This window comes from Pristiophorus japonicus, chromosome 15, assembly GCF_044704955.1.
Source record: "Pristiophorus japonicus isolate sPriJap1 chromosome 15, sPriJap1.hap1, whole genome shotgun sequence".
In the NCBI taxonomy this organism is placed as follows: Eukaryota; Metazoa; Chordata; class Chondrichthyes; family Pristiophoridae; genus Pristiophorus; species Pristiophorus japonicus.
Genome location: NC_091991.1, coordinates 126,606,611 through 126,626,594, shown reverse-complemented (window position 1 = coordinate 126,626,594; position 19,984 = coordinate 126,606,611). Strand labels below are relative to the sequence as shown.

General features: G+C 42.3%; 1 protein-coding gene across 3 annotated transcripts in view; it reads right to left on the bottom strand.

Annotated features, from left to right (window-relative positions):
* Positions 1–2,940, bottom strand: part of arhgdig (Rho GDP dissociation inhibitor (GDI) gamma) — a 113,440-nt gene extending 110,500 nt beyond the window's left edge. Inside the window, exon 1 of one of the 3 annotated variants that reach the window (XM_070856717.1) lies at positions 2,896–2,940. The gene's annotated coding sequence lies outside the window, so the exon portion shown is untranslated. The remainder of the gene's footprint in view (positions 1–2,895) is intronic. The other 2 variants (XM_070856716.1, XM_070856715.1) reach the window with 2 other exon arrangements.
* Positions 2,941–19,984: the final 17,044 nt, after the last annotated feature.

Sequence of the window (19,984 nt, the reverse complement as noted above, 5' to 3'; positions counted from 1 at the left end):
TTCATAAATCCATGCTGATTTGGACCAATCCTGTCACTGCTTTCAAAATGCGTTGCTATTTCATCTTTAATAATTGATTCCAACATTTTCCCCACCACTGGGGTCAGGCTAATAGGTCTATAATTACCCATTTTCTCTCTCCCTCATTTTTTAAACAGTGGTGTTACATTATCTACCCTCCAGTCCATTGGAACTGATCCAGAGTCGATAGACTGTTGGAAAATGATCACCAATGCATCCACTATTTCTAGGGCCACTTCCTTAAGTACTTTGGGATGCAGACCATCAGGCCCCAAGGATTTATTGGCCTTCAATCCCATCAATTTCCCGAACACAATTTCACGGCAACACAATTTCACGCCTACTAAAGATTTCCTTTAGTTCCTCCTTCTCACTAGACCCTCAATGCCCTAGTATTTCCGGAAGGTTATTTGTGTCTTCCTTCGTGAAGACAGAACCATAGTATTTGTTCAACTGGTCTGCCATTTCTTTGTTCCCCATTATAAATTCACCTGAATCTGACTGCAAGGGACCTACATTTGTCTTCTCTAATCTTCTTCTCTTCACATATCTATAGAAGCTTTTGTAGTCAGTTTTTATGTTCCCAGCAAGCTTCTTCTCACTCTATTTTACCCCTTCTAATTAGACCCTTTGTCCTCCTCTGCTGAATTCTAAATTTCTCCCAGTCCTCAGGTTTGTTGCTTTTTCTGGCCAATTTATATGCCTCTTCCTTGGATCTAACACTATTGTTTATTTCCCTCATTAACCACGGTTGAGCCACCTTCCTCGTTTTATTTTTACTCCAGACAGGGATGTATAATTGTTGAAGTTCTTCCATGTGATCTTTAAATGTTTGCCATTGCCTATCCACTGTCAACCCTTTAAGTATCGTTCGCCAGTCTATTCTAGCCAATTCATGTCTCATACCATCGAAGTTACCTTTCCTTAAGTTCAGGACTCTAGTCTCTGAATTAACTGTGTCACTCTCCATCTTAATAAAGAATTCTACCATATTATGGTCACTCTTCCCCAAGGGGCCTCGCACAACAAGATTCCTAATTAGTCCTCTCTCATTACACATCACCCAGTCTAGGATGGCCAGCTCTCTAAATGGTTCCTCGACATATTGGTCTGGATAACCATCCCTAATACACTCCAGGAAATCCTCCTCCACCGTAAATGCTACCAGTTTGGTTAGCCCAATCTATATGTAGATTAAAGTTGCCCATGATAACTGCTGTAACTTTATTGTACGCATCCCTAATTTCTTGTTTGATGCTGTCCCCAACCTCACTTCGACTGTTTGCTGGTCTGTACAACTCCCACTAGCATTTTCTGCCCTTTGGCATTCTGTAGCTCCACCCATACCAATTCCACATCATCCAAGCTAATGTCCTTCTTTACTATTGCGTTCATTTCCTCTTTAACCAGCAACGCCACCCCACCTCCTTTTCCTTTCTGTCTATCCTTCCTGAATGTTGAATATCCCTGGATGTTGAGTTCCCAGCCTTGGTCACCCTGGAGGCATGTCTCCGTGCTGCCAATTATATCATATTCGTTAATTGCTGCCTGCGCAGTTAATTTGTCCACCTTATTATGAATACTCCTCGCATTGAGGCACAGAGCCTTGAGGCTTGTCTTTTTAACTTTGCCCCTTTAGAATCTTGGGGACAAAAGCAATCAGAAGACATCAGATTGGGGAGAGTAATAGTCTTGCCCTACCTGACCACCATTGCCTTTAAATATTGCTCCCCAAGGTGACAACGCCTCCTGCAGCTGCCGTGGTTGACGCCCGGCGATGCTGCAGGGGGCGGGAGCGAATATCACATCTGGGGCGGTAACGGTGGGCTGCGCACCGGATGATGTCACGATCTATGGAGTGCAAGAGAGCGAGGCGGTAAGTGTTAGCGCAGCGCAAAACCGCCAGGGAAGTTCGCGGGTGTCAGTGATTTTGCCACGCCCGGTCGTTAACCCCTTAGCGCCTCATTACCGCCCCCCGCAGGCACTAACGGGAGGCACAAACCTGGCCAATTTCTCCACCATTGTCTTTACCTCTCCCTCACTATCATTTTTTTAAGACTTGTTAAAAATCTTAGTCAAGGCATTTCAGTTTCCCCCTCTGAAATCCAATTTTACTGATATGTGTATCCATATACATCAGAAATAATAAAAGTAGCTGAAGCACAACTGTCGCCTCTGTAGCATCCACTAGTGTGCACTTCTGTTCCCGCTGCAGGGGAGGATTGTCAGTCAAGATCAGGCATCTTTCTGCAGTTATGTCTATAGTAAGTTTGTTAGTTATAAACCAAAATCAGTCAAAGGGCTGCTGATTAGACATAAAATTTCAATTTACATTTCCTGGTAAGTTCATCGTAAACATCAGAAGAGCATCTTATCCGTGTTTATGCACAATTTTCTCACTGCAGTGTGGTTTGAGCCAAGGCAATAAACATTTTCATGTAAATTAGCATTTCATTAATACCAACCGAATTACTGTAATTGGCAATAAGTTACAGCAACTTGACAACACTGAGCCGAGCACTGTTGTAATTATATAACGGACATAATTTACAGTTTTATTAACATTTTGATTTTACTCCCACAATCAGCACGGAACCAATTAGCACGGCAAAAACATTAAAACTATGTTAAAAGTTAATGCAGCCGAAAGGTTTACAGTTAAGAAAAAATAAGACCGTGGTTGGGTGGGGCAGTAAAACTGCAAAACTGAAGGGGAAAGTTCTTCCAGAGAACTGCACCACCAAAAATTGATTTCACTTGTTGAGGCAACCCGAGTGTTCTTAACTGCGTGGTCTTTCACCCCAGTTACATTGATATTAATACTTTCAGGGGCGAGAGAGGTGCTTATATTTTATGTAACAGTTTGACACTTACCATGAAACTCCAATCCAGTTGTTTCCCTCACTTCCCTGCCCGTCTCTTCAACCACAGCAGCACGCAAAGCAGAGATCAGCCCGAGTCCTCGGTGCCACCAATCAGCACTCACATAACTCCGCTGATTGACAGCAGGCAAATACAACTTTAACAAGATGATTGCACGCCAGTTTTTGTTACCAAAAGTTCACTTTGCACTGGTACAAGGTTGTAAATTGGATGAGAGTCATTCACAGAAGTTTAGAAATTCTGATGCATGGTTCTGTCCAAAACATTAATCTGTCTTTTTCTAGGTTATTAGTTTGCCTAAGGCTGGCTCAGTCTCGCCTCTGAGTCAGAAGATTGTGGGTTCAAGTCCCACTCCAGAGATTCGGCTGATACAGCGTTGAGGGAGTGTTGCACTGTCGGCTGATACAGAGCTGAGGGAGTGCTGCACTGTCGGCAGAGGTGCGGTCTTTCGGATGAGACATTAAACCAAGACCCTGTCTGTCCTCTCGGGTGGTCGTAAAAGAACTCATGGCACTATTTCGAAGAAGAGCAGGGGAGTTATTCCCGGTGTCCTGGCCAATATTGAGCCCTCAACCAAGATCACTAAAACAGAATGGCCCGGAATTTGCGATAGGCTATTATCTATGCTCACCATTATTATGGAATAAATCGGACAGCAACTTCCAACGTTCGCACAGGCGCAGTTAAACGCGGGAATCAGGAAGTTGCGGTCTGAGTTGCCCTGCTCTCCCACAAGCTTCGATACACCAGTACCTCGCTGAATGGTGTGAAGTTGCAGTACTCACCCACTAGATACCCACGAAACACGCCAGAAAAAGTTGGGGCTTGTCCATTCAAGTGTAACTAAATTTTTAATGGTGTGATAAATCCTATTTACTGTTCAACAACCTCTCTGGAACTGAACATTTACTTTTACAAGTGCGGAGTCTCATTCCTCCAGGTTTTAATTATTGTTGGAGATTTTTTAAATATTAAAACTTAAAATGTTTTTTTATTTTTTCTTTCTTTCTCTTTTATCTCTCTCTTAGTCCCATCTTTATTTCACTCGTTATTTTGCTTTCTGTACATGATTTTACATTGAATTAAATTGAATTAATTTACACTTCCTGGTTTAGATTCTGCGAAGCTCAGTAAGAATTCTTCAATCTGATTGGTTGAAGAGACATGCTGTTGTTTGACCTGTTCACACAAGTTGCGATCCCCTGTAGAGGGCGCCGTGCTGAAATGGCTCTCTAATTACTGTAAGGTGCTGCGCAAAAGCCCACAAAAAATCTGAGGGCAGCAGTAAGCGTAATGAACGGAAGGTGCCGTTCGTTCACCGCTGACCACAAAATCCAGACCATTATCTGGTCATTATCACATTGCTGTTTGTAGGACCTTGCAAATTGGCTGCCGTGTTTCCTACATTGCAATCGTAACTACACTTCAAAGTGCTTCATTGGCTGTAAACCGCTTTGCGATGTCCAGAGGTCGTGAAAGGCGCTATTTAAATACAAGTCTTTTTGGGGAAGAAATTAGCCTCCCTTGTGCCTCCAGTTAGCGCCACCAGGGGCTTTCCAACTGGACTCGGCGAGAGTACCAACACCCACGAACTTCCCTTGCAGGTTAGCGGTGGCGGTAAACCTCAACACCATGATCTCCTGCGCCCTGGGGAGTGTGACATCATCTGGTACGCAGCGCCCCGGTACCGTCCCAGATGCTAATTTCGTTTCCGCCCCCTGCAGCATCGGAGGCGGAAAAACCGGCAGCTGCAGGAGCTTGGGGAGTGGTAGTTAAAGGGATTGGTGGTCAGTTGGCCAAAATATTTTTATCACCCCTTTCTGCTCGTTTTTCAATTTTGCTACTGCTGCGACTCTGTTAAGAGTGCTTAGGGCTGATTGTCGCGGATCACAGTTGCTGTTGCCACGCAGGGGATTAGATTTCTTGCAGAGCCCGCAGCAATGGCCCTTCCCTTTAAGGGAGGGAAGGAGCCTCCGATCCCGGCAGTGCTGCACTGGACATTGTGCAGCGCTCTGCTGCTACCGCCCCTCTTGCCTGGTTTAGCGCTCCAAGGGAAGTGGTAGCGCTTGATTTAGCACTCCACTTCCCTCCCGAAGCGCAAACCGGAAGTTCGCGCCCGCTGGAATTGGGTCGCCCCCGGCGATACTTTCGCGTTCCCGTAAAAGTTTGCACCCCAAACGGGGCGCAACGCAATTTCTAGTCTCTTGTCTCTACAACTGACCTACTGTGTGTTTCAAGCATTTCTGACTTTTAAAAATTATTATTTAAAGATTACCAGAATTTGTTATTGTTGTTGTTTTTAGTTTCTATTTATATTGGTGAGGGAGATGGGTGTTACCGTGAAGCATCCATCCTGCATGCAAATTCAGTATATATGCAAATGTTCTGGATTCCCCAAATAATGTTCCCTCTGTGCCTTTGCTCTGCTTCCCAGTCCACAGCTGTTGATGCAAAGATTCAGTAATGGTCCTTCCCACTCTCCAAAAATGTGACGGTAAGAGAACAATACAAGAGTGCAGACCTATTTCATAATCCTATTTCATGAGTGGGGAAATACCCCATAATTGGACCATAATTTTACTCATTTATATTTTTGAATGATGGAATAATTTTACCTCCAACTGATATTCTGTAGCTTCTCAGCAGAGCATAAGTTGGAGAATTAATAGCATTGAATGTTTACATTGGCAATGCACATCAACAATTAAGGCCTTAATGAATGATGCAGACATTTCCTAATTGCATGCATTTTCACTTGAACATAACTTTCTGTTTAGAAATTGGGCATGCTTACAAGTGGATTTAAATATCTATTATAGTCCACTAAAATAACGTACATCCCAAGAAAATGCAACATTCCCTATTATTGACCAACTATGTGAATGTAATTTATAAAATAATAGGGGACAGAAAGTTTAACTTTCTGAGAGATTGGGATTGTGTATCTAAACTGACACCCGCGCTGATTAAAGCTGCTGTTAAAATTCACAATCTCTTCCAACTCTTTTTATGTATTCAGAGCAAAAGGCAGTTTCCACAGGAAAACCTGCATCTCCAATATTCTGAAACTTATAACCTTACGTGTGCTGTGGATAGCAATAGCGATTGACAAGATTATTGATTTTTACTGGGATATTTCACACCAGAGATTGTCCACTACAAAAGGCAAAAAATAAAACACACTATCTAGTTCAGGCTAAAACTACTAGCTATATTTCTTTACAGGAGATAAGATTACACAGAAAAACGACAGTAAATAATCAACAATACAATGTTTGATTTTGACAATACTTTAAACTGCTTTTAATAATAAAAAGTCAAAATTCTTAGTTTCCCTTTTATAATCTTTTAAATGTGTGATAGATATAACAGGAATGCTTCAGTTCCACATACTCCCATCTCATTATGTTGGCGTGGAAACAAGTACTGACATAGCAAAACTGTCCCCCTAGATTGAAGCTACTGACAATGCTGTTCCTATCATCATAGGCAGTCCCTCGGAATTGAGGAAGACTTGCTTCCACTCTTAGCATGAGTTCTTAGGTGGCTGTACAGTCCAAGACGAGAACCACAGTCCCTCTCACAGGTGGGACAGACAATGGTTGAGGGGAAGAGTGGGCAGGGAGCCTGGTTTGCCGCACGCTCCTTCTGCTGCCTGCGCTTGATTTCTGCATTATGGTGGAGGTCTACTTGAAGCATACAGTAAAACTTAGCCACAATCTTTCTGATGAAATGCTGCTTCCTGAGGCACTGTCATTCAGACAAATTGAGGTTTGCCGCTGTCTCTATAAAATTAGAGGGTAGTTGATGATGCTGTTAAATGTTGGCACAGTGGCCTGCTGAGATTTTTTGTTGCTGTACACCTAGAGAAAGGAAATAGGATATATTACAAGGACTGAGTCACGTGTAGACTGAGATCCCATGGAAGTTTGCACCTCTTGTGCTTGGTTGCATGAATAGGTGGCATCACTGAGTAGTAAAAATAGAAAGGTGCAGAAATATGGTACTAGTCCTGTGTTCCAGCTTTCCCATTTCCCACCCATTCTACAGTCTCCATAACAAGTTGTCCAAGCAGGGCCTTTCGAAACAACTGAGAAATAGGTACTTGCAGGCTCTCCTCCCATATGTGCCTGTTCTCAGTGGTTCGGTGCCGCGATTTTCCCTACCTCGGCGGGTCCATGGCAGGTGAGGTCAGTGGCGGGTCCCAACCCCGCTCCTGTATCCATCCAAGCGTCCGACATGACTTTCCACTGATGGGACTTGATAAGCCCGCCCAGCGAGTTTCTTGGCCAATTGAAAGAAGCTGGTCTGATTACCTCATTTGATGTCGCGTCATCAGCCAGTTTCCTTAAAGGTACCAGGTGCAAATTTACTTTGACATTTGTGCTGTCAGTGTTCTACAGCATTGAGGTGCTGGAAACACTGACAAGCACTGCACAGGGGTATATGGCTGCACCCAGGTTCTCCGATGCTTATGGAAGGAGTCACAGCATGCAGGATGGGCGGAAGGGACCTCCGCAGGAGATCAGCACAGCCTGGTTGCACATTGCACAGCAAGTCCAGGGATGTCATTAGGAAGGCCAGGCTGTAGTGGCGCAAACCTTTCAATGATCTCAGTAGATCACGAAATGTTACTGCAAAGCCACACTCAACCTCATCCTGCTGCACTCATCACATTCCCATCACTCTGCCTTCCCTACCCTACTGCTGCATATCCTTACTCACACCAACTTACCTTATACCACCACCCATCCTTCTCTATCTACTTTATCACTTCCCCATCTCACTAGCCACCTCTCACACTCACCCTTATCTGAGTCCAATCATACCAACTAACAACACACAAAGGAAGCCACTTGGGTATTTTAGTTAATGTTCATGTGAAGTTTCTGTTAATATTCTGTCAAACATTGAAATCTTTCATTTCAACATTTTCCATGCTTGGACAAATTTGTGTGCACCTTTGGAAGTGGCTTAGTGAGTTGCCGTGAATGGTGAGACATAATGGTATACCCCACCATACTGATGAGTGTGAAAGGAATGGCTTGGGCATTGTAGGGATGCTTTGTGTTGTTGCTGTGTGGCGGTGCCAACCTGCCACATCATGTAGCAGCCAGGGTGTATAGCATCAAGTGAAGTAAATCTGGCCATGGTGAGGCCATCCCTGGCGTCTCGGGCAGCAACGTGGTCAGGTCTTGATGCCCTCTGCCCTGTGCAGCATCAGGTGATTGCGGAGAAGGTTGATGTTGTTGGTGCTGCTGGTGTTGGAGCTGATTGTGGTCAGATTCTGAAAAATTATAAACCGCACCCATGCTGATGGAATAGATGGCAGGTGAACTTGAGATGTCAGAGATAATCTATTAATGGTGAGAGAGGTTGTTCCAGTGAGGCGATACTGGATAGAAAGTTTGGTCCGAACACTTGCAACCTGCATAAAGCTCAATCTGTCTTCCAAATGCAGTAAGCAACAACTTCTGAGCTTGAAAGTGAACAGCTGTGAGATGGGAGCTATTATAGCACATTTCAAGATGTCAAGTAATGAGATGATTTCATGGCCATTCAACTCCCATCTCAGCTTAACTGACATGATCCCCGAGCAGACCCAGTAGACCCAGTGAGCGACCTGGTCAACTCTGACAGTGAGCTCAAAATTGTTGTTAATTCTCTGTTAGCAAGGTCATAATGACCTTGCCTCCCCCGTCACTGTGTGGGGTCCCAACCCGCTGTCAAAAAAAACACTCGACCTGCGCCCACTGATCCCCGGAAAATTCTCCCTTTAATGTTAGTTTGATGTACTTTCTCAAAGTTTTGCAGTGTCCTTATACCCAGTAATTGACATATCTCCCAAATAGCCTCCCAAGGAAATTGCATCCTTCTGACGCAATGATGTGCAGAGAAAATCTAATTTAGACTTCTCACCTTTTAGGTAAACCCTGGTGAGTGTGTATGCGCGTGTCGGGAAAATACACCTATGTGATGCCTCAGTCTAATAGCTTCCAATCTAGCCTCTTCCATGCAAAATTTCTCCTTCTCCTCCTCCTCCTGAAAGCACAGGCATGGAGGGTTTTCCATTGACAAATCTATGTTCCTAGTACTTTCTACACAGCTGACTAAACAGGGCAGCAAAAGTCTTGACAGAATTTCCAGAACACCAAACAGCTAAAATCTAAATGCAATAAAAGTAAGACAAACCTTCAGCTCCCGTAAACAAAATGCCTCCCCAATGTGGAACTGCCTGAGCTCTGTTGCTCATACCATATAATGGCAGTAATAATTCGGATCAGGCGTGGGGTGTAAGTTGGGAAAAAGCAATAGGAAGTTTCACCTCCATTTAAATGCAGTGCGATGGTTCCATGAAGGCGTTAAAGAGGAATGGTGCTATTTCTGCTGGAAATTCGGGTGCTATTTTTTACTGGTGGAGTTGAGGCAGCTGTCATTACCATCACTGAGTTTGGTTTCTACAGTATAAGCTTCAAAAATATAATTGCCAATGTTTTAGCTTTGAAGTTGAGAAAAATAATTAAAAATGGAATTTCAAATCTTCATTTCAGTATGAACATCTTCATTCGATCCATAAGAACGTAAGAAATAGGAGCAGGAGTAGGCCATTTGGCCGCTTGAGCCTGCTCCACATTCAATAAGATCATAGCTGATCTGATCTTGGGCTCAGCTCCACTTCCCTGCCTGTTCCCATAACCCTTTACTCCCTTATCGCTCAAATAGCAAATACATATAGCAAATAGTCGACAATTGTTTGTCTTTTGTCAATTGTTGGTCCTTCATTGGGTCAAACACAATATTACAGAGACACGTGTAGAGTGTAGATGAAATTCATTGCTACTTAAGGTGACTTGTAAAACTAGTAGGATGGGACTTGTGGAATCTGCAAGCACTGAAAGGATTCCTCATGCTATGCAGGTCAGCTGGTTGGCAAAGTGTTGCAAAATGAGATTGGTAAATTACAACTATTTATTGTCAATTTTCTTTCATTTTCACTGTTTGTTCTCCCAAATGCATTGACTCCTGCTGGGCACAGTTCTACAGATGCTAATCACCTTCTGATACCTCACCTCAGTGGCCATCCTTCATGTGTGAGCTGTTAGACCCTAATTCAAAAAGCTTTTTGGGGGCAAAAGTGGTTTAGTTCCAGCATAGGTGCTGGAATTTGGGACATAAATCAGATATGCCAGCAACATCTATTCTAAATGATATGCTAAATACTGGTGGAAACTGGAGGCTGGCAGAACAGGTGCACACCCCAAAATGACATATGTATGCAAATAACGGAATATCTTGGACAAAACCTGGTAGTGCAGAAATTCTGCCATTTATGCTAGAATTGCACTTAACATAAGCCTGTAGGAAATAGGGTAAGAAATATGGAACCCCTGAGACAGAGTATACCTGAATCCTGCAAGCCCCCTGAGATGCTGTTGTAGAGAAAGCAAATCTGGTAGTCATCGATCTCTCCATTTGAGCTCCTGAGGCCTGCAAGCCACTGGTAAATGTTTCGATATCGAAGGCACTCAATGCCTGGAGACCTCCCCATTATGAGGCAAAGATGTAGATATTCCTATTGCTGCCACTCACTCCAGGATGCATTACATTGAAAAGTATCCCTCCCTGATGTTGACACAAAGGATGGAATTGGACTTGGCACAAACAAAACCATGTGCTGCACATCATGTGAGATGGAAAACAGAGCCTCCATAAGTATGTGATGCTCTGTTAGCATCCTTTTCTTCATTGCATGACCCTAAAATCTTTCATTCACATGCTCTAGAGCCAGAAGCAGATTTTTCCTCATTCTCCACTCATGAACTTCAGGTTCTTCTTTCACACCCATATCTTCTATCTTCCTTGTGTTCAATGACACACCCAATGACAATTCTTCATCGACTCTATCCAATTTACCTCTGTATCTATCCCTGACTAGTGTTGGGATGACTGATGGAGTGAGAGAATTTCTTGTGGTACTGCCCAATGTTAAGGGTCCAGGAAGCTTATCCTCTGTACCTTCTTGCCTTTCTTGACCTCTGTCTACTTTTATGGAGTTCAGACGAATCATGCTAAAGTTACTGAAGCTTTTCCACTGCTTTTGGGGTTCCCCACAATAACAGCAACAGATATAATATACATGAGGTTGGTTTCAATTACAACACATTGATCTGAACAAACGCTCTGCAACTACAACGCTTCCAGCTTCTCCGTCCCACACTGCTTTAGAGTTGTTCATGCCCAGTATCTCCCTTGCCTCTTTCTCATGATGGGTTAGAACACAGATGTCACTTGGTCCTCCACCTATCAGCTTATGTTCCTATGCATCATGAGCTATTTTCTCCTGCATGGAGAGGGAATGGTTTTACTGGTGCTTAATATTTGCCTACTTATCCTTTTCCATTTTTTGTCACATTTCACCTCTCAAAATGAATGATTGAAAGCTGTATGACAAATTCAACATAGAATTACATAGAATATACAACACAAAAACAGGCCATTCGATTCAACCAGTCCAAGTCTGAGTTTATGCTCCATACAAGCTTCGTCCCATCATTCCTCATCTAAATCTATCAACATAATCCTCTATTCATTTCTCCTTCATATGCTTGTCTAGCCTCCCATTAAATGCATCTTTACTATTCACTTCAACCACTCCCTGTGGTAGCAAGTTTCACATTCTAACCACTCTCTGGGTAAAGACGTTTCTTCTGAATTCCCTGTTTGATTTCTTGGTGATTATCATATATTAATGGCCTCTAGCCTTGCTCTTCCCTACATGTGGAAACATTCTCTCTGTAGCTACTCTTTCAAAGCCTTTCATAATTTATAAGACCGCTATTAGATTACTGCTCAGCCTTCTCTTTTCAAGAGAAAAGAGACCCAGCCTGTTCATCCTTTCCTTAGGTATACTCTCGCATATCTAGTATCATCCTTGTAAATCTTCTCTGCACCTTATCCAGTGCCTCTATATCCTTTTTATAACATGGCGACCAAGGTTCGAAACATGTTTAGCATAACATCTCTACTTTTCAATTCTATCCCTCTAAAAATAAACCTTGGTTTGGTTTATCTTTTTATAGCCTTGTTAACCCGTGTCACTACTTTTAGGAGAGTGTGTTGGATCATTTTATTTTCCAAAGTTCTATTCTCAGCCCCTCAAAATTGGCTTTTCTTCAATCTATTACATTGGCCGTTGTCATGCTTATGTCCTTCTAAAATATTATCTTAAAGCGTATTATATTATGATTACTATTGCCGTGATGTTCCCCTACTTTTACTTCTCTTCTCTGGTTCATTCTCCATTATTAGATCCAATAGTGAATCCTCCCTTGTTAGGCTTTTTATATATTGAGTTAGAAAGGAGTCCTGTACACATTGTAGGAATTCCATTCCCTTATCCCCTTTACCTATCTCTTCTGGCCAATTAACTTTGGGGTGGTTGAAATCCCCCATGATTACTGTTTTTTACACATTTTCCTAATTTGTTTGCAAATTTCTTCCTTCACCTCCCTTCCACGAGTAGATGGTACACACTGCAGCAACAATGCACCAGTGGTGGAGGGAATGAATGTTGAAGGTGGTGGATGGAGTGCCAATCAAGCAGGCTATTTTTCTTGCCTCTGTAGCTCGATGGTATTAGTTAGTCTTTATGCATAGCTGCCATGGCACCTATCTTTGCTACTCTTGTCAAATCATTGAACCTTTTGTGACATTGCAGGAATACCCTGCTTGTTAGAGGTGTCCCATTTACTATCAATGCCACTTCTTTCCAAATAGCTCATGCAGACTTTTTGCCTCTCACCCCAGAAGTGAAATGCTCTGGTGCCTTATCTGATTTAAGGAATGCTCTAACACACTCTCCTAAAATTGGCTGCTCATCTTTTACTCCCGCTTACTGCTGCCATTTCCTGGTTACTGACAGTTACCTCTTCCCTTCAAGTGCAGGCTGCCTTTAAATGACGACACACTCCATCTTCCTTCCCTCCTCGCAGTGAGTTATCCAGCTCTCTCAAGGCATTTCATGGCCATTGCTGATGAGACTCATGACTATATTCTTCCCAGCTTTATCCTAATCAGCTGACCATAGGATATCTGATGGCCTGTGCATAAGGTCAAGCTCAAGTCCTGCACCACAGTACATCTCACAGCCAGGCATCAGAATTTCAGGGGCACAGTGTTTAAGTTGAGCAGAATGTTATACTTCTGGCATGAATCTGCACAGTAATACAGGTACTGGCAATAGTATGTTCATGAGCAATAAGGATTGAATTCACCCATTCCTACATTTATTTTTTCACTATAAAGATTATAAGTGCCCCTTGTACATTCCTCGTGGTAAAATATGTAAACATTATTAACTTTTACTGTGGAATAAAACATGTCGTCCTCTTTGAATGCAATAAAAATCCACTTCAAAACCTTTTCCAAATGTTTTTATCATGAAAAATGGATGTTCTAACCAGATGTAAAGTGCATAATTCCATAAATTTGTCAGCCTAGAAATTCAGTTCTCGGCTGCAGAATTGAAATTGTTACATTTTTATGTAATCGATGAAGAATGTAATATCTACCTGTGCAGCTCAATTTATTAGTAATTATTTCCATTTTTTTCCCTTTTAAACTGCACCCAACTCAATTTGTCAGCGAAAATTGCTTGTTGCTGTTGGACTATCCGGAGACCTAGAAACTCAGGAATAAGCCTCATACAGTTAGTTAAGCTGTAAATATTGAAATAAAAAATTTGATCAAGTTTCATTAATTGTGGGTTCCTAAGATGGTTGAGCTAAAGGCTGAAAAGAGGATCAAGAGACAGACCATACATGATGCTTTGAGACACAGATTTCAAGCGGTGATCATTGGGCCATAACTTGCAGCCCCTAAGGGTAGGAACGAGGTGCACACGCACCCATAGGAGCCGCGCAGGCTCCAGGTTTAGGTATGCGAAGCGCATGCGCTAAAACCCGGAACTTGATATCTGTTAAGAATTCTCTTCACAGATCGCACGCAGTCCTCGGGCAGAAAGTTGGGCGATTTGCCCAACTTCTGCCCAGCGAATGCCTGTGAAATTACTACGCCTGGTAAAAACAGGTGTAAGGCCTGCTTTAACCAGCGTAAGACTTTTAAAGGATGTACAAATTAATTTTTTCATTCATTTAAACATTAAAACACATGAAAAATAAGGTAAGTTTATTTTTAGACCCTTTAAAATATGTCAATTTATTTTTCAAAAAATTACATTTTTGTTTTAAATATTTAATTAAATCCCATTTTGATTCATTTTATGATTTAAAAAAAATTATTTTAAATGTACATGTATTTTTGGGGGTATTCCCATTCATAGTTATGGGTGTTCCGTACATACGGAATCCTCAGAAGTATGCATGGGTATCCCCATTCTTTCATTGGTTGGGCTGGCCCACATGACCCCAGGGGCACTTGCGAACCGCCTGCACCCTGGGATACATGGGCCTCTACACTGGCTTACGCATAGAGGCCCAGGAGCACAGGTGACTGAACCTCCGAAACCATCAGGTAGGTTCATAGATTTTTTGCTGGTCGGAGGGATCTGCCCGGGGAAGCCTCTGATCGCAATTTCAGGCCCAGCGAGTTTCTCGATTTTCAGCTGTAAGAGAGAAAGAAAAAATGCATCATGTGCACAAGCTGTTTATTACATCCTTCTCTGTGTTAAAAGCTGTTTTAACATAAAATAGCTGATTAGTAAAGTTGAAATCTTCCAGCAATATGAAAACCCATGTTAACTTTTTCATTCATTTAAACATTAAAACACATGTAAAATAAGGTAAGTTTATTTAATATTTTGGGCTAACATTTTGGGCTAATATTTTCCGCCAGTGATAAAGTTGTAGATATGAGTGTAAATTGGTACAAATAAAAATAAACAGCCTACATCATGGAACCACAGACATTTGCTGCACAGAAGGAGATCATTCAGCCCATCGTGTCTGTTTGCTCTTTGAGAGCAGTCTAAAACAAATCCCACTGCCCTGTTCTTGCCCCATAGCCCTGCATCTACAAAATGTTGAAATGTTTTTGTTGAAAAGGTACAAAGGTCTCTGTCTAAACTACTCATTGTGACAAAATACAGAATGCCCTTTGTAAAGATATTTCTCTTAACCTCTCTTTGCTCTCCTAGTAACATTATAAATTGATGAGACCTTGTCACAGACTACTGAACCAAAGGGAATAATCTTTCCCTACTCACTCTCTCAAAGCCTTACATCATTATAAATCTCCTCTTCACCTCCTCTGCTCCACTGGATAAAGTCACAGTATCTCAATCTGTCCTTTCTTTTCATATATGCTGATGGCCCTGCTTCGGTTTTTATTTCAGTATAAAGCAGTGTTTCCCGTTACATCCATTTTTCCACTAAAATTAATGAATGGAGGAAAATATAACCCTTAGAGACTGAAGTTATTTTATACAAAGATCTATTCTAGTTCGTCGTCCACAATACAGCTATACAACAGTGAAATCTGGGGTGGGACAAGAATTTCTCTAGTTGCTTTATAAGCTTAGAAGGAACATATTTCTTATCAATAGCTCAGCTAATAAGCTGAATTTTCCATCATTGAGCTCCCTTTCCATTGAGCTATCAATATAACTCCTTATTTTTGTTATCTCATTGTATACTTTTTTCCGTTACGATGAATTACTGTTCAATCATATAAACTTGCTGACCATAAGCTTGTCTTTGATTATTCTTCCCTTGGCACCGGCAACACTGGATAAACTTTAATGAAAGAGGTAGGGAGCGATTTTCACTGAATCCTTTAGGTGCTAAAGAACCTCTGAGATGACAAGATGGTGTCTTGAGCTGAAACACTGCTTTAGCCCGTGCTTTGTAAAAGACTCCATCTTGGAGCCAGTGCTAGGAACAGACATCCAGAGGCTCATTAAACTGCTGATTGCTACTTAAAATGCCTGCTAGCGCTCATTAAAGAGGCTGCATGGCATGTTGATGGCTAGCGCTTCAGCTAATGCCCACTACCTCTTTAATTAAAGTTTATTCAGTGTTGCCAGTGCTAAGGGATGCATAATCTAAGACAAGCTTATGGTCAGCACGTTTATATGGTTGAACAGCTGTTTGGGAATAAACATGGCGCTGATGTCAATTTCAAGCACTACTTTAAGGGATACTCACCATTTAATGGTTACTGCTGCTAGAGCTGTGAAGAGGAGCTCTGAAATACATCGGGAGACTTTCTGGGACACTTTGTCAAGACTTCAACACTCGAGCAACATTTATTCCCCAAATTTTCTGAGGACTTCACCTAAAAAGAGTAAGTGCTGTGCTACTCTACCTTATAGGAGTCACCAGAAGAAAGGGAGTGCTTGGTCCTGGGTATCTTGCTAGGGGCCTCCCTTGGTCTGGACGAGGAATGGGAGAAGGACATGAGGCCAGGCAGAGCAGCACCAGCTGCTGTAGGAGAGAGAGACAGGAGGGCGAGGTGACATTCTTCCTCCCTGTGGGTATAAGACATCGCTCCTCCTCTAGACCCCCTCCACTAGGACCTTCAGTGCCGCATCAGGGAACCTGTGCACCCTCTCCCTAGGTCCCTGAGCCATTCTGCAATGTGCTGCTGGGTGCCAGGCGAAGTAATCCACACCTTTGGGGGAAGTGGGTGTGAGGGACCACATATACTGCTCCACGAAAATTGCGTCTGATCAGCACTTGAGTGCTACACCTGCAGGTTTCTGGTTGAGCACCATCAAGCAAGTTCAAATTATGGTAATCAGCAATTAGGACCAAAATTGTGTGCTAAAACCCTTCACACCCACTTTCAAACAGGCATGTCTTATTAGCACAGCACCTATTTAGTGCCTGTTTTCACCCACTGGCCAAAATAACCCCTGTAATGTTTTAAACTGATGTTCTGCTCTGCGGAACTAACTGGCATTCTTACAGTTCATATCAGAGATTACAGTTCCCTCAAGTTTGGGACGAGTACACACTAACACAACATTAATTAGCTTTCCACATTAAGACACATTCTCTATCAGGTAATTCACACAAGCATACTGGGCCAGATTTTGCTGGAGCGGGGCCATCTTGCGGTGCGCCATGTTAGTTAGGCTTTTTTCTGCACCCTTTAGCTCAAAAATGTTTTGCACTGTAATTTACTGGACCTCAGTGAACGACGGAACCAACATTGTATCAAGAAAGAAACAGGAACAACTGAATCATACAATCATAGAATGGTTACAGCACAGAAGTAGACCATTCGGCCCATCAAGGATGTGTCAGCTCTCTGCAAGAGCACTCCCATGCCCTTCCCCCGTAGCCCTGCAAATTCTTTTCCTTCAAGTATTCATCCAATTCCCTTTTGAAAACCATGATTTAATCTGCCTCCACCACCCTTACAGGCAGTGCATTCCAGATCCTAACCACTCGCTGCGTAAAAAAGTTTTTCCTCATGTCACCTTTGGTTCTTCTGCCAATCACCTTAAATCTGTGTCCTCTGGTTCTCGACCCTTCCACCAATGGGAACAGTTTATCTCTATCTACTTTGTCTAAATCCCTCATGATTTTGAACACCTCTATCAAATCTCCTTTCAACCTTCTCTGCTCTAAGGAGAACAACCCCAGCTTTTCCAGTCTATCCATGTAACTGAAGTCCCTCATCCCTGGAACCAGTCCCACAAATCTTTTCTGCATCCTCTCTAAGCCCTTCACATCCTTTCTAAAGTGCGGCACCCAGAATTGGACACACTATTCAGTTGAGGCTAACTAGTGTTTTGTAAAGATTCATCATAACTTCCTTGCTTTTGTACTCTATGCCTCTATTTATGAAGTCCAGGATCATGTATGCTTTTTAACCGCTTTCTCAACCTGCCCTGCCACCTTCAACGATTTGTGCACATATACCTCCAGGTCTACCTGTTCATGCACCCACTTTCGAATTGTACCCTCACTTCTTCCAATGAAGATGTATAACTTCACACTTTTCTGTGTTAAATTTCATCTGCCATGTGTCTGCCCATTTCACTCCCCTGTCTATGTCCTCTTGAAGTCTATCACTCTCCTCCTCGTTGTTCACTATACTTCCAAGTTTTGTGTCATTTGCAAATTTTGGAATTGTGCCCTGTACACCCATGTCCAAATCATTAATATATATCAAGAAAAGCAGTGGTCCTAGTACCGTCCCCTGGGGAACACCACTGTATACCTTCCTCCGTTCCGAAAAACAACCGTCCACCACTACATTCTGTTTCCTGTCACTTAGCCAATTTCGTAGCCATGCTGCCACTGTCCCTTTTATTCCATGGGCTTCAACATTGCTGGCATGCCTATTATGTGGCACTTTATCAAATGCCTTTTGGAAATCCATGTACACCACATCAACCGCATTGCCCTCATCAACCCTCTCTGTTACCTCATCAAAAAACTCGATCAAGTTAGCTAAACCTGATTTGCCTTTAACAAATCCATGTTGTCGTTCCTTAATTGTCCAAGTGACTGTTAATTTTGCCCCAGATTATCGTTTGTAAACGTTTCCCCACTTCCGAGATTAAACTGACTGGCCTGTAGTGGCTGGGTTTATCCTCACACCCTCTTTGAACACGGGTGTAATATTTGCAATTCTCCAGTCCTCTAGCACCACTCCCGTAGCCCCGTATCTAAGGAGGATTGATTGAGAAGGCGGGAGAATTAGAGCCAAATTAGGATAGAAAGATAAAAAAGTGAGGGAAAGAAAGATTGAATTAAGAGAGAGAGAAAAGAGACAGAAAGGAAAACTAAGATTTTTTAAAAATTGGATATTTTTACAATCGCTTATAATAATTGACTAAATGCAGGAATGAGATTGAACATGTTTCCATTCTGGACCAGAGAGTTTGATTGGCATTGCATTAGTAATTATCACTTTGTTAAAAAGGTACTTCTGCTTTTAATTACAAGACTTAACTTTATACTACGATTTATGGGCAATTCATGTACAAATCCAGCAAACTCTTTAAAAAAATGGGGAGACTAAGGGCGAAGTGCCGTTTGTGCAAAGCTAATGGTGGAGCAACATAACTTGACCTGCAAGCTCATGGCGTATCTCTTAATTCCCTGGATTGTTGGGCGATTTGCACATTAATAGCGGCGTGCGGCAGTAACACATCATTATTTTTTTCAGCAATATTCGGCCCATTAAAACTGCCAGTGCTGTAAGGGTCAGTCTCAATTCAAAAGTTCAGTGGTCACCCTCTTACAATTGTAAAGCTACACAGCAGTTCTAACATCAAGTAGTTATTGTAAGACATTACAATGTAAGATTCATACTCCCCTACTTAAGAATGGATACGAGTTAATATTACTACAATATCAAATCACTCCAAGTTAGCATCAGAACTTTGCTGCTATCCGGTTTAATCCTTTTCTTACAATCAGCACACAGTAAATTCAGAAATTTCCAGTGCAAGCAAACTGTCAGTTATGCCAATCATTGCTTAAAAAAGCAGCTTATGAATTGTTAACAAACCATGCATTGAAAATGCCCCATGTGGTGTCTTTGTTTATGACTGTCTTGTATAGGTGCCACAGATTCATCTTTTGTAATGAAACACACTTAAGGCAAAACTGCTTCCAAGGCCTCGCACAATAAAAAGCTGTTCCTCAATCTTCAACTCCTGATCAGTAGTATGGTTCTTACTACAACAACAACAACTTGCATTTGTATAGCCCCTTTATCGTAGTAAAACGTCACAAAGTGTTCGACAGGAGCGATATCACACAAAATTTGACACCGAGCCACATAAAGAGATATTAGGCCAGGTGACTGAAAGCTTGGTTAAAGAGCTAGGTTTCAAGGAGTGTTTTAAAGGAGGAAAGAGAGGTGGAGAGGTTTAGGGAGGGAATTCCAGAGCTTAGGGCCCAGGCAGCTGAAGGCATGGGCACCAATGGTGGAGTGATTAAAATCAGCGATGTGCAGGAGGCCAGAATTGGAGGAGCATCTTCGAGGGTTACAGGGCTGGAGGAGGTTACACAGACCACGGAGGGATTTGAAAACAAGTAGAAGAATTAAAAAATTGAGACAATGCTCAACTGTGAGCCAATGTGGGTCAGCGAGCACA